The following is a 12,833-nucleotide window of genomic DNA, read 5'->3' on the forward strand; positions in this document are numbered from 1 at the left end:
ACCTCAGAGGTAGTACTATTTCACCAAGTATGTTAACTGGAATTATCCAGTCATCTTGGTTTGGTAAAGGATAGATTGAAACATCATATATTTTTAACACTGTTTTCGACTTATAAAAATCACATCACTATGATCCTTTGTTAAAATTCTTGATATCCAAGACTGCACAAGCATGTTCACATGGTATCTCATCTAGTTGAAATGTATTACATGAGCATGTTTTTTCCTTTAGGCAAACGATGAAATGCTTTTGTTTGTCGTGCATTGTGTACACATACTCTGTCGCTGGTACAACCTGATATTATTTTAAAAAAATTTAATTAAAAAAAGTCAAATACAAATATGTAAATACATTGCTACAAAAAGATGCAAAATATATATTTTGATATGTTGTAACCACACTTGAAAAATACAAATATACATATTTGCTAACTGCATATGTATTTTTTCTATTAAAAAATACATATGCGTATGTATTTGTTAACTGGATATATATATTTTTTCATAGCAGAGAACATTCATTAAGTTAAAAATTCACTTTTAAGCATATACGTCCATAGCTATTTATATATACTAATAAAATTAAATTCATGAGTTTAAATGCTTCAAATCTAAAAGATCATACCGTCATATGAGTACACAAAGCCTCATTCTCTTTCAGTATGTCATTAAATTTTTCGATGAGAGTTGTGAATGTATATGAAACCTCCTGCCTATTTTCACATTTTCATTTTCAAACAGCAATCAAACTTCTTCTAGAAAATTATAAATTGGCAGTTCTATAGCTAATAAAAGTACTCCATTTATTGACTCAACAATATTTGAAGTCAAAGTACATCCTCAGTGAACTGTTGCATAGGACCTAGCCCACTTTTCGTAATCAGCCAATTCTAAATATTTCTTCACTCTAATATCAATTGCCTCAACTTTTTCCATTAACATGTGGAATTTTGACTTCGAATATTCTTTGGCCATTGTATAAAAGATCTCCGATAACGCATCGTGTGATTTTATATAAAGTTTTTTCACGTTCCCCCATAGATTCCACATACATGCATAATGCGAAACATCTTTGTACACTTCACCAACAACTTTTATGATGCTTGGATTTTGATCAGAGATAACACACATGTTTTGTCTTTCCCCACACGCTTCCTTTAGATTCTTAAAGAACCAAATCCAAGATGCATCATTTTCTGAATCAAGCACACCATATGCCAAAGGAAATATATGACCTGCATTTATAAACATATTTTGCGTAGTCAAATATAAATACATATAGTAACTGCATATGTATTTATTAAAACTATAGTTCAAAAAAACTATATATTTTACCCAAAAAAAGTTTCAATTACATATACTAAAATGTACATGTACAACACACACATACATTCCCAATTCTACATGTTTCATTCATGAAACTTTGAAAATATATGTATTTTTGATAGATGTGTATATCTCTGATACAAATTTTATATGTTTCAAATGATATGTAGAAATACATTTAAACTTTCAAGCAGGTATACAATGTAAATATAAAAAGATACTAATATGCTCCATCCATCGTACAAACAATTACGAATGTCCCCTGTATACATTCCTCTCAAGTGACTACCATCAACAGCTACAACAGATATACAATGATCGAATCCTTTAATGAATGCACGAAGAGTTATAAATACATACAAAAACTCATTTTCATCCATCTTCTTTATTCTTATATGTGACTCAGGATAGGTATTTTTCAAAACATATAAGTGTTGCATCTCTAGGCACACGCAAGTGTACGTGATCATGCAAGTAATATAATGACTTAGACAGTCAGATATCGTTCCCTCGAGGATCAATAAACTAGAAATTTGTTCAATCTTTAGCTCAAGATAATTGAGTATTAAGTGTGTGATTGTATCAAGATTAAGATGATTTGGTATATAAAATTTAAATTACTAAACAAGAAATAATTTAGATGACTATAGCAAAGTAAGCAACGGTTGCAATCACTAATGAGGATGATTCCAGGGTTGAGGTATTTTGAACAATCATACAGTTATCTATTCTTTTCATAGTCTAATTGGTTATTGGGTTGATGGTTCGCAAGGTTTATGCCATAATCTTAGTCTCCCGACCTCGGATCTTCTATCTATTGAATGTAGTAACTACAACTCCCACAGAGTTACAACAAATCTTCTAGATTCATGAAGTTTTCTTCCTGCAAGTGAACCAAGCAAGGCTTCTAGGTATATCCCTATACTAAATGCTAATTCAAATTCCTTATTTTATAAAAGAACAAGAACCTTGCTCCCTAATTTCTTCGTTCTATCCTACGATTCTCCTCCCGGATTCACATAGAAATATAAATTTATTCTAATGGTGGCCAATCATTAAAATAGTAAGCTCAAGAAATTAAGAACAACCCATATGATAATCCAAAAAGAAACTATGAATAAGAATATTAAATAGCAATCATGTTCTTAGCCTCAACCCCAGAAAGGGGATGTTTAGCTACTCATGTTTGAATTAACCATCCAAAAAAAAATAACAAATCATACCCAAATCAATCCTTCAAATAAAGAAATTCAAAGGGATGTTTATCAACCCTAAAAGAGAGAAATTTTCATTTTTCCACCGCTGCCCTGCTTGAAAAATGTCCCTCACATTATGTTGGATTTTTCCTTTTATAGCTGGGACAAAATAATTAAAATATTCTCGATTTGTTCTCTCGGCGCGTCGCGCCTTGACTAGAATTTCTATTTTCCATTAAAATCTGGGAAATCGTGGTGCTCTAGTATTCCTAAACAATTGTAAAATGCACCCTCACCGCGATGCGCCACTATCGCGGTGAGCCACTAGATTGGGACAATTTCGAAATAAGCATCCTCCGCGATACGCTAAACCTCTAGGTCACCAATTCTGATAAACTACACTTCTCCGCGATGCGGTGGTTTTGAGAACTTCCACTGGAATTTGACAATTGCTATTTTGCTGATCACTGCGACGCGGAGAATCTTCAAATGAGGATTTCTTCTTTCCAGCTTCCCCTTTTCAGCTTAACTTCAATCCCTTGCCTTCCTTAATTACTTCCATATTCTCGTAATGTACAATTATGCATAATTCTTTATAATTTTTAACCTGAAAGTACTAATCATATCCATTAGGCACAAAACAGAACAAAAGTTGAATTATACTTAAGAATTCATACAAAAGCTCTTGAACTAAGTTCAAATCTGGGTGCATATTGGTGCTTTGAGCATATAAATATGCCTAAGATCACCACCCCACACTTAAAACCTTGTTCGTCCTCGAACACATGAATTCAAAAACATAATTACTTCCTCTTTTCATTACAATCTCAAAGTTATGTGGCCATGATAACTTATGCTTTGCAATAACGCATTCTTACAAATTTTTCTCTCTTCAATTAAGAATTTCTAACATGTTGGCAAACTCAATTAAAGAAACACGATAAGTAATCTAGTTTTCATCCACCTGCATCCTCACTCTAAGAAACTTCCCCATATTCACTCACAATGGTAACTATGCAACAATAGGGGAGTATCAAATCAAATCGCTCATTCTCAACAAAAGAATTCGTACATGCTAGTGAACGAACCATAAGCTTGCCCTTAATGTTCTATTCCACTAATAGTCAGATATTTGGGTGAAGGATCAACTAGGTCTTTTTCGGGTTGTAATAAAAGCTTAGGGACAGGTAGGTACTATTTACAGGAATAGTGACTATTGCTCCTAAGCGTTTAAATACAAGAACTATCAATCAACTTTTGTTTAACATCACCAATTCATCCTTCTTTTTCTCCCCATACTTTCATTTGTCAACACCTTTTTCAATTAGCTTATTTTCTCATACTAGGTTGGGAGTATTAATCCCTTCTTCCATATTCTTGTTACGCACCCCTATTATAGCCACCCTTAACTTAAGTTTATTGGCCTTCATTAAGGTGCACATTATCCAACTGGACCAGGGCCAAAATAGGTTCATTGTAACATTTCTATTTACTAACTCCTAATTATCCCAGCATCATCAAACATCAAAAACAACTATTTTGGGGGAATCAACTGATTACCTTCTTTTCTCATTTTTACTCTTAATCTTCTCTTAATCTTATATTTAAAACGCTCAGAAGCTTATTTGGATCAAATTATGATTCAACAAAGAAGGGGTAAGGTTTCATAACAGGCTACCAAAGAAATAGGCTTAAGGCTCAAAGGGGCTGACTAAGATTATGCACAAAGGGAGGGCTTTTAAATTTAAAAACAAGGCTGTCAAAGAATTACCTACATCACTTCCTCTACCCAATACCCTTTATTTCACTTTGTAAACACACTGGGAAAGTTCTAGTCATTTCTATTCATGTAGAATATATACTAATCCTCACTCTCACATTGCATGTATGGAATCAACCAAGTTCCCAATCATGTTCTTTATTGAATTCAAAATTAAGCCAACACATCAAATTTCATTTATCGAGATTGAATTCTCAGTACTCAAAGTCAAAACACTCTTATGCTAGAATTTGTTTCAATTATTGCAAAGGTGACCATTTTACACACTCCTCTAAGATAGTGATTAAATTCTCCTAAATTTCTTTACTTCGTACGACCAATCCCCTTAAGACGGTCGTCATCCATCTATCATAGGGGATGGCATCTAACTATGACTGTTTATTTTTAATTACCAAAGAAGGCAAAAGCAAACATAACTAATTGAAACTAAACCTACCTATAAGGGCAAAAATAACAATAACATAATACTTTCAACTGAAATGATATGCGATAAATGCCACAGAGGGCAAATTGTAATCCACAAAATAAAAGTTACTAACTATTACAGACCAATATTTTGAATAGCTAAAACTTCAAACCAACACAGTAAGAAAGAAAAATAAAACAGAAAAATAACATTGTTCAACCGAATAACAAGGAGAAAAAAAATGCAAGAGAATACGAACCCACCACCCCACACTTAAAATAAAGCACTGTCCTAGTGCTTCTAATTAAGCTTATGGTAGGGTGGCAGTATACTTCCTGATCAATCAAAAGGGACTATAGTAGACATGTCATCAGCAACCGCATCCCCATCATCGCCATCATCGTCAGCTTTATCATCATCAGATTGCTCCTCCTTATCGAACTCCATGTCGGAATCCCTATACCTGTCTTCTTCATCTGTGGGTACATCATCATCAACAGGCTCTACAAAATCTGGGCCAATCTTCAGCATGGTCCTAGCATGATGGCCAAGTGGATACGTAAACTCTACAGCGTGGAGTTCCTCTGGTGTAGCAGGCCTGCCTCTAATCCACAATATCATCATTATGAGGCTGTACAACCTACCCAACACCTCACTAGTCCGTGTCTGTCACTCCATCATCGTTAAAATTGGGCTAGATGCCCCAGCTGTGCTTCGAGCAGTAGTAATGTCCAGAGGATGTGTGATTACCATAGGTTTATAATCAAGCTCCTCTTCATCCACCCTAAGCCTTCTTAAAAACCTAGTTACCAAACCACCAAAACAAAAGATATGACCCACCTGGGTACGTGCTTTCTTCATAGCAGAAAAAATAGCACTTCCCACATTAATTTCCACATCAGTACACATGAGGGCATAAATCAACCACACCATATCCCGAGTCACCTCAGTCATATACTTGCCTTGTATCAAGCATGAATACACTATTTGACCCCACATTCGTGCTTCCTTATTCATTTAAGAGTAGGGAAAAGTAGAATGCAAAATTGTAAATCTATGCCTCGTCCAACGAGCTAAAGAACGCTGGCCACACAACAAATGCCTGATGTGTGCATAAGGAGGAGAAATAATAAACTGTCTCAAGAAATTTGGGTTCATCTCGGGAATACTCAGCAACTCATTAATATCAGCAGCGGTGAACCTAATCACCTTCCCTCGAACCTTCAATAAATGTTCAGGATGGCTGGGGTCCCAATTTGCATAAAATTCTCTGACAAGATATAGGTTGCACTTCATTGGCTGATGAAAAACAAAATTTATATTAAGCGCCTCAATTCACCAGACCATAGAAGGACAAACTCTCATCAAACTAGCTTGATCAATATAGACCTCTGGAATATACTTAACATCAGTATGCTAAGTATACCACTGCTTGCCAACCTTTCTCACAGCCTTGAAACCAAATCTCTGAACCTGCCCCCGCTGAAGTAGAGGAGCCCTAGGCACTTGAGTTAATTGCCCTTCAGACGGCCTGCTTCTCTTCCTCAAACGGGAAGAAGGCCCTGCCTTTGCCTTGACCTTGCTTAACTATGGTTCTATTATGCCTGTGATTAAGAAAATGTAACAAACCATGCAAAAAGATTACACTTAGGATTAGCTGAAATAAACTTGCATTACGTGTTCCTTCGCACCTCACACTTAGTTTGTTAGCCATACACCTACATTAACAACCAAGGTACTCAGACTTCTCTTTGCATAGGCCTAAATATCATATTCACAGACATCATATTCCTTTTCAAGACACATCATCCCTCATCATTTTTACAACACACAACATCATGTAATCGACATCCAGCTAATCACACAATGGGCAAGACTTTAAATACGACTATGGTATTCTAGCATCACATATTCTATAATACTAATCATTCAGCCAACATCAGACAATAAGGGTTTCTTCTCACTGGAACAAAATTTTTCCTAACTTCTGAAAGATTCTACCGTTCACCTCTAACTTCAATACCCTTTACTCCCAATCCTCTCAAGTAGCATGAAAAATTATTTACCCCCTAATCCCAACTGTAAATATCATTCAAGTGTGCAAATCAGTGATTCAAAGCAATGATAATTAGGCTAAGATGTCACAAATTGAACTAAATATCATAAGAAATGCTAATATTTACAACTAGTAGGAGAAGGAAAACAAAATTATCCATAAAAACTATCACTACTCATAAATTGTAACATAAAAACAAAATAAATAAATATGACCTTACCTCCACAGTTGAAAGAGAAATGAGAGAAAGTGAAAAAAATTCTTGAAGGGAGAGGGAATAAGAATTTCTTGAAGTTTAAGGGAGAGGGAGTGAGAGGACGGCGCGATTTAGGGTTTTCAACTAAAGGATTTAGGGTTGGGGAGGTTGTATTTATAGAGACATGGGTCGGTTTAGGTTTATGAAATTTTTATACCCGATTTAATCCCTCTCCGCGACGCAGAGCAATCGCGGATACCTACTGGATAAGGCCAATTTCCATTTACCTTCCCTCCGCGATGCACTACAATTTGCGTCCACACACTGGAAATTGACAATTCGCAATTTACCCTTCTTCGTATCTCGGTAGAATTCGCGCACCTCTACTGGAATTTTGACAATTGTCAAAATCACCAATTCCGCATCGCGCTATGCATCAATCTCAGATTCTTTATGCAATTTTCACCCTTTTTCTTACCTGAGTAAATCCCCACTTACACAAATCATTTTGGAACCTTGAGTTCTTTCCTCAATTGTGGTAATCTCCTCATTTCTCATTGAAATTCCCTGCACTTTAAAACAAACACAGCAAAAAATTGTAAGTAAAAGTGGGTTGCTTCCCACTCAGCGCCTTAGTTTAGGTCGTGGCACGACTTATTTTTTTGTATTTTTCTTTTCTTGTTGATTTGTTTCAAGCCAAAAATTAAACTACCTATTACAATACATGTGTGGGTTGCCTCCTACGTAGCGCCTTAGTTTATGTTGTGGCACGACTCAGCTCATCATCACTCATCAGCGAAAAGGATAGATTCCTTGTGCATGTCTAAATGATCCGCCCAATAATGCTTTACACGCTGTCCATTCACAAGGAACTTCTCCTTCTTCTCTTTATTCCATAACTCTACAGCTCCATGGGGTGTCATGTGCACCACCTCAAAAGGTCCAGACCATTTCGATTATAATTTACCTGGAAACAACTTAAGCCGTGAATTAAAAAACAACACAAGTAGTCCTGGTTCAAATTCCCTAACTTTAATATGCTTGTCATGCCATCGTTTGGTCTTCTCTTTATAAAGCTTAGTATTTTCATAGGCGTGGAGTCTAAATTCATCAAGCTCATTTAGTTGCAATAGCCTTCATTCTCCTGCTGCAATCATCTCAAAATTCAACTTCTTCACAGCCCAATATGCTTGGTGTTCCATCTCTACAGGAAGATGACAAGCCTTACCATACACTAAGCGATATGGAGATGTCCCAATGGGCATTTTGTACGCTGTTCGATATGCCCATAGTGCATCATCCAGCTTCTCCGCCCAATATTTTCTATGCATATTCACAGTCTTTTAAATTATTTGCTTAATCTCCCGATTAGATACCTCTACTTGTCCACTTGTTTGAGGATGGTATCAGTGGCCACCTTGTGTCGAATGCCATATTTCGCAAGAAGATTCTTGAACCAATTGTTGATAAAGTGCGTACCTCCACCACTAATTATTGCTCTTGGCATATCAAATCTGGAAAATATGTTCTTCTTCACAAACTTTAACACCACTCTTACATCATTAGTCGGACTCGCCATAGCCTCCACCCATTTAGAGACATAGTTCACTGGAACAAGAATGTACACATTACCATTCGAAGGCGGGAAGGGACCCATGAAATCAATCCCCCAAACATCAAAGACTTCTACTTCTAAAATTTTACTCAGGGGCATCTCATGATGCCTGGTTATAGTACCCAACCTTTGGCACTGATCACAACTCTTTACAAACACCACTGCATCCCTAAACAGAGCCGGCCAAAAAAAATCTGATTGCAATACTTTTCTCGGAGTCCTCTCACCACCATGATGTCCATCATATGGAGATGATTGGCAATCTTGTAACACCTTTACAAATTCAGCCTTTGGGATATATCTACGAATCACTCCATCTGGACCCTTTTTGAAAAGGTACGGTTCATCCCAAACGTAAGCATGAGAATTATAGAGTAATTTCTTCCTTTGTTGTGGAGTGATTTCGGGAGGATACACCCCACAAAATATCAGGTTTACAATGTCAGCATACCATGGAATCTCAACTGCTTCTAATAACAACAACTTCTCATCAGGAAAGTCTTCCTTTATACTCTAAAAGTCATCCACAATATGGTCTCTATTTTCCAGCCGTGACAAGTGATCAGCAACCTGATTTTCAGCTCCCTTTCTATCATGCACCTCAATATTAAATTCTTAAAGTAGCAAAATCCACCTAATTAATCATGGCTTTACATCCTTTTTGTTCACAAGATACTTAATGGCAGTATGGTCTGTATGAACAATGACCTTGGTACCAATTAAGTAAGATCGAAACTTATCAAATGGATATACCACAACCAACATCTCTTTCTCTGTCACTGTGTAGTTGACTTGAGCATCATTCAGTACTTTGCTAGCATAGTAAATCGATCAAAATACCTTCTCTTTTCTTTGACCTAACACTGCTCCCACTGCAATATCACTAGCATCACACATCAGCTCAAAAGGTAACTTCCAATCTGGTACAATCAAAATAGGTGCTTCCGTCAACTTCTTCTTGATCTTTTCAAAAACTACATAGAAATCAGGTCCAAACTCAAATTTGGATTCTTTCTCTAACAATTTGCATATGGGAATTGCTATCTTTGAGAAATCTTGAATGAATCATCTATAGAACCCATCATGTCCCAAGAAACTTCGCATGCCTTTTGCTGTTACTGGATGAGGCAACTTTTCAATTACTTCAACCTTTACTTTGTCAGCTTTCAGCCCTTTGCATGACACTTTATGGCCTAAGACAATTTCTTTCTTAACCATAAAATGACATTTTTCCCAATTCAACACCAAGTTCATTTCTTCACACCGAGCTAGAACTTTGTTGAGATTTTGCAAACATTTTTCAAAGGAATTCCCATATACAGAGAAATCATAAATGAATACCTCTACAAATTCCTCCACCATGTCCAAGAATATAGCCATCATACACCTTTGAAATATGGCAGGTGCATTACATAATTTGAAGGGCATGCGTCTGAAAGCATACATACCGTATGGACAAGTGAATGTGGTATTTTATTGGTCTTCTGGTGCTATGCTTATCTGATTGTGGCCAGAGTACTCATCTAGAAAATAATAATACTCTTGCCCTGCCAATCTATCCAGTATTTGGTCAATGAAGGGTATTGGATAATGATCTTTACGAGTAGCTTCATTCAACATCTGATAATCTATACATATTCTCCATCCGGTAACTGTATGTGTGGGAACCAACTCGTTATCATAATTTGTCACTACTGTCATGCCTCCTTTATTTGGTACACAGTGCACCGGACTCACCTATTTGCTATTAGAAATTGGGTATACAATACCACTATCTAACCACTTGATGACCTCTTTCTGGACCACCTCCTTCATAACTAGATTCAACCTCCTTTATTACTGCACTCTAGGTCTGTACCCCTCTTCCATGTAAATATTGTACATGTAAAATGCTGGATTAATTCCTAAAATGTCAGACATCTGCCAACCAATAGCTTTCCTTCTTCTTTTTAGAACAGCTACCGCTTCCTTTACCTGTACATCGAATAATCCTGCGGATAAAATAATAGACAAGGTATCTTGATCACCAAGAAAAACATATTTTAAGTGAGGAGGAATAACCTTAAGATCCAAGTTAGGAGCTTCTTTAACTGAAGGCCTGGCTGGTGGACCAATTGGCCTATTTAAAGGCTCGATCAACACTTTATTTATCTCAATTATAGCTAAATTCATAATCTGAACCAATTCCAATGCTTCTGAATCCCCATGCAGATCATAATCTATCAAGGCTCGCTCTAATCGATCATCCGACAAGAGTAACTGCCAATCTAAAGTAAGATCAATAACCGAAATTTATGAAAACTCCTCATATATAGCTGGCAATTTCAGTGCTCTGTACATATCAAAAACCTCTACTTTATCGTTTACTTGCATTGTCATTTTTCTAGCTGCTACATTAATGAGTGACTGCCCCATTGCTAAAAAGAGTCACCCCAAAATAAAATGAACAAATGGATCCTCCTCAAGGTCAAGAATCACAAAATCCACATGAAAGATTAAAGATCCCACTTGCACTAGTACATCTTCGATAACACTATATGGTCTAGCAAGTGACTTGTCTGCCAACTGCAACACAATAGTCGTGGGCTTGGGGTTTCCAAGACCCATTTTTCGGTACCATGATGTGGGTATGAGATTTATGCTAGCCCCCAAGTCACACAATCCACGTGCACAAATAATTTGACCAAGGGTAATCTGCAATGTGAAACTCCCTAGATCCTTCAATTTTGTGGGCAGTTTATTTTGAATTTTAGAAGTGCATTCCTGAGTAAGTGCAATTGTAGCATATTCAGTGAACCAATTCTTATTGGCAACAATATCCTTTAAGTATTTTGCATATTTTGACACACTCTGTAGAATGTTAATAAGAGGAAGGTTCATATGAACTTGTTTCAGAACATCTAAAAACTTCTTAAAACTGGCTTCCTCTTGATTTTTTCTTGCCCTCTGAGGGAAGGGTAAGGGGATTGTCTTCTTCTCTACATGAATCTCTTCACTAGCCTTTTTTTCTTTGTCTTTTACTTCTGTATTCTCTTGTAAGCTATCACCAGTAACCACAGGATTGTCCTGCTCCTTCACCATCTCCTTTGTTAGTAGACCACTCTTCATTGTAATAACATTCACTTGTTTAGGATTAGCTTTAGTGTTGCTAGGCGATGCTCCTTGTGGCCTTGTATTTTGTGATGCTGCCTTTTGACCTAACTGCAATTCCAAATTTCTTGTGAGTAATTGTTGACTCTTCAATTAAACTGCAAACTATGCCTGTTGAGCCTTCATGTCCACTATAAACTGTGCATATTGAGCCATCAACTACTTAAGTATCTCCTCCATATTACTATTCGAGAAAGTCGCTTGATTATTCTGAACTGGCTGTGGATTTAATTGCACTGGTCCCTTATACTGATTTGTATTCTGTGCCTGATTTTCACCCCATGAGAAATTTGGGTGGTTCCTCCAATTTGGATTATATATATTGCCAAAATTCTATTGACTTTGACGATTTGAATTCCCCACATAGTTGAATGAATTTGGATTAACAGAACATGCATCAGCTTTATGCTCACCGCTTTCACTTACTGCTTCCACAAACTTCACACCATGTATATACCTGTTGAACTATATTTGTTGTGGCTGCTGGTTGTGTTGTACCCAACTTTAAGTTGTTAAAATGAGTAGTCATATGGTTCTGCATTGCTGAAATTTATGCTTGTAATGCAGTGAACTGATCAACCTCCAAAACCCCTGCAACTTTCTTGGGAACAGTCCTTGAGTCTGCATGCCAATCCAGATTTACTTGTGCAATTCGATTCTGCAAAGTATACAATTCTTCATATGTTTTCTCCAAAGCTTGACCCCCTACTACTGAATCCAAGAGAATCTTTGTATTAGACTCAAGTTCTTCTATAAATGTATGCACCAAAACATTATTCGATTGATGGTGATGAGGACAACTTCTGAGCATGCCCTTAAATCTCTCCCAAGCTTGGTAGAGATTTTCTCCATCTTTTTGCCTAAAACTCAATATCTCACTCCTTAATCGAGCCGTTTTCTGAGATGGAAAAAATCAAATAAGGAACCTTCGAGCACATTTCCCCAATGTAGTAATGGATTGGTGTGGTTCAGCAAGTAGCCATCTCTTTGCTTCCCCCAGTAGAGAAAAGGGGAAGAGTGTCAATTTGGCATAATCAGTACTCACATCTGCAGGAATATATGTATCGCTTATCTCCAAGAAGGTTTGTAAGTGCTGCTGTGGATTCTC

The 12,833-nt window shown here is 36.7% G+C and overlaps 1 non-coding gene across 1 annotated transcript; it reads left to right on the forward strand.

The window, feature by feature from the left end:
• Window positions 1-12,507: 12,507 nt before the first annotated feature.
• On the forward strand, window positions 12,508-12,614 carry LOC124889837. Its single transcript, XR_007048752.1, has one exon. It is a non-coding gene; the product is annotated as a small nucleolar RNA R71 (small nucleolar RNA).
• Window positions 12,615-12,833: the final 219 nt, after the last annotated feature.

Source organism: Capsicum annuum, chromosome 12, assembly GCF_002878395.1.
Source record: "Capsicum annuum cultivar UCD-10X-F1 chromosome 12, UCD10Xv1.1, whole genome shotgun sequence".
Classification (NCBI taxonomy): Eukaryota; Viridiplantae; Streptophyta; class Magnoliopsida; order Solanales; family Solanaceae; genus Capsicum; species Capsicum annuum.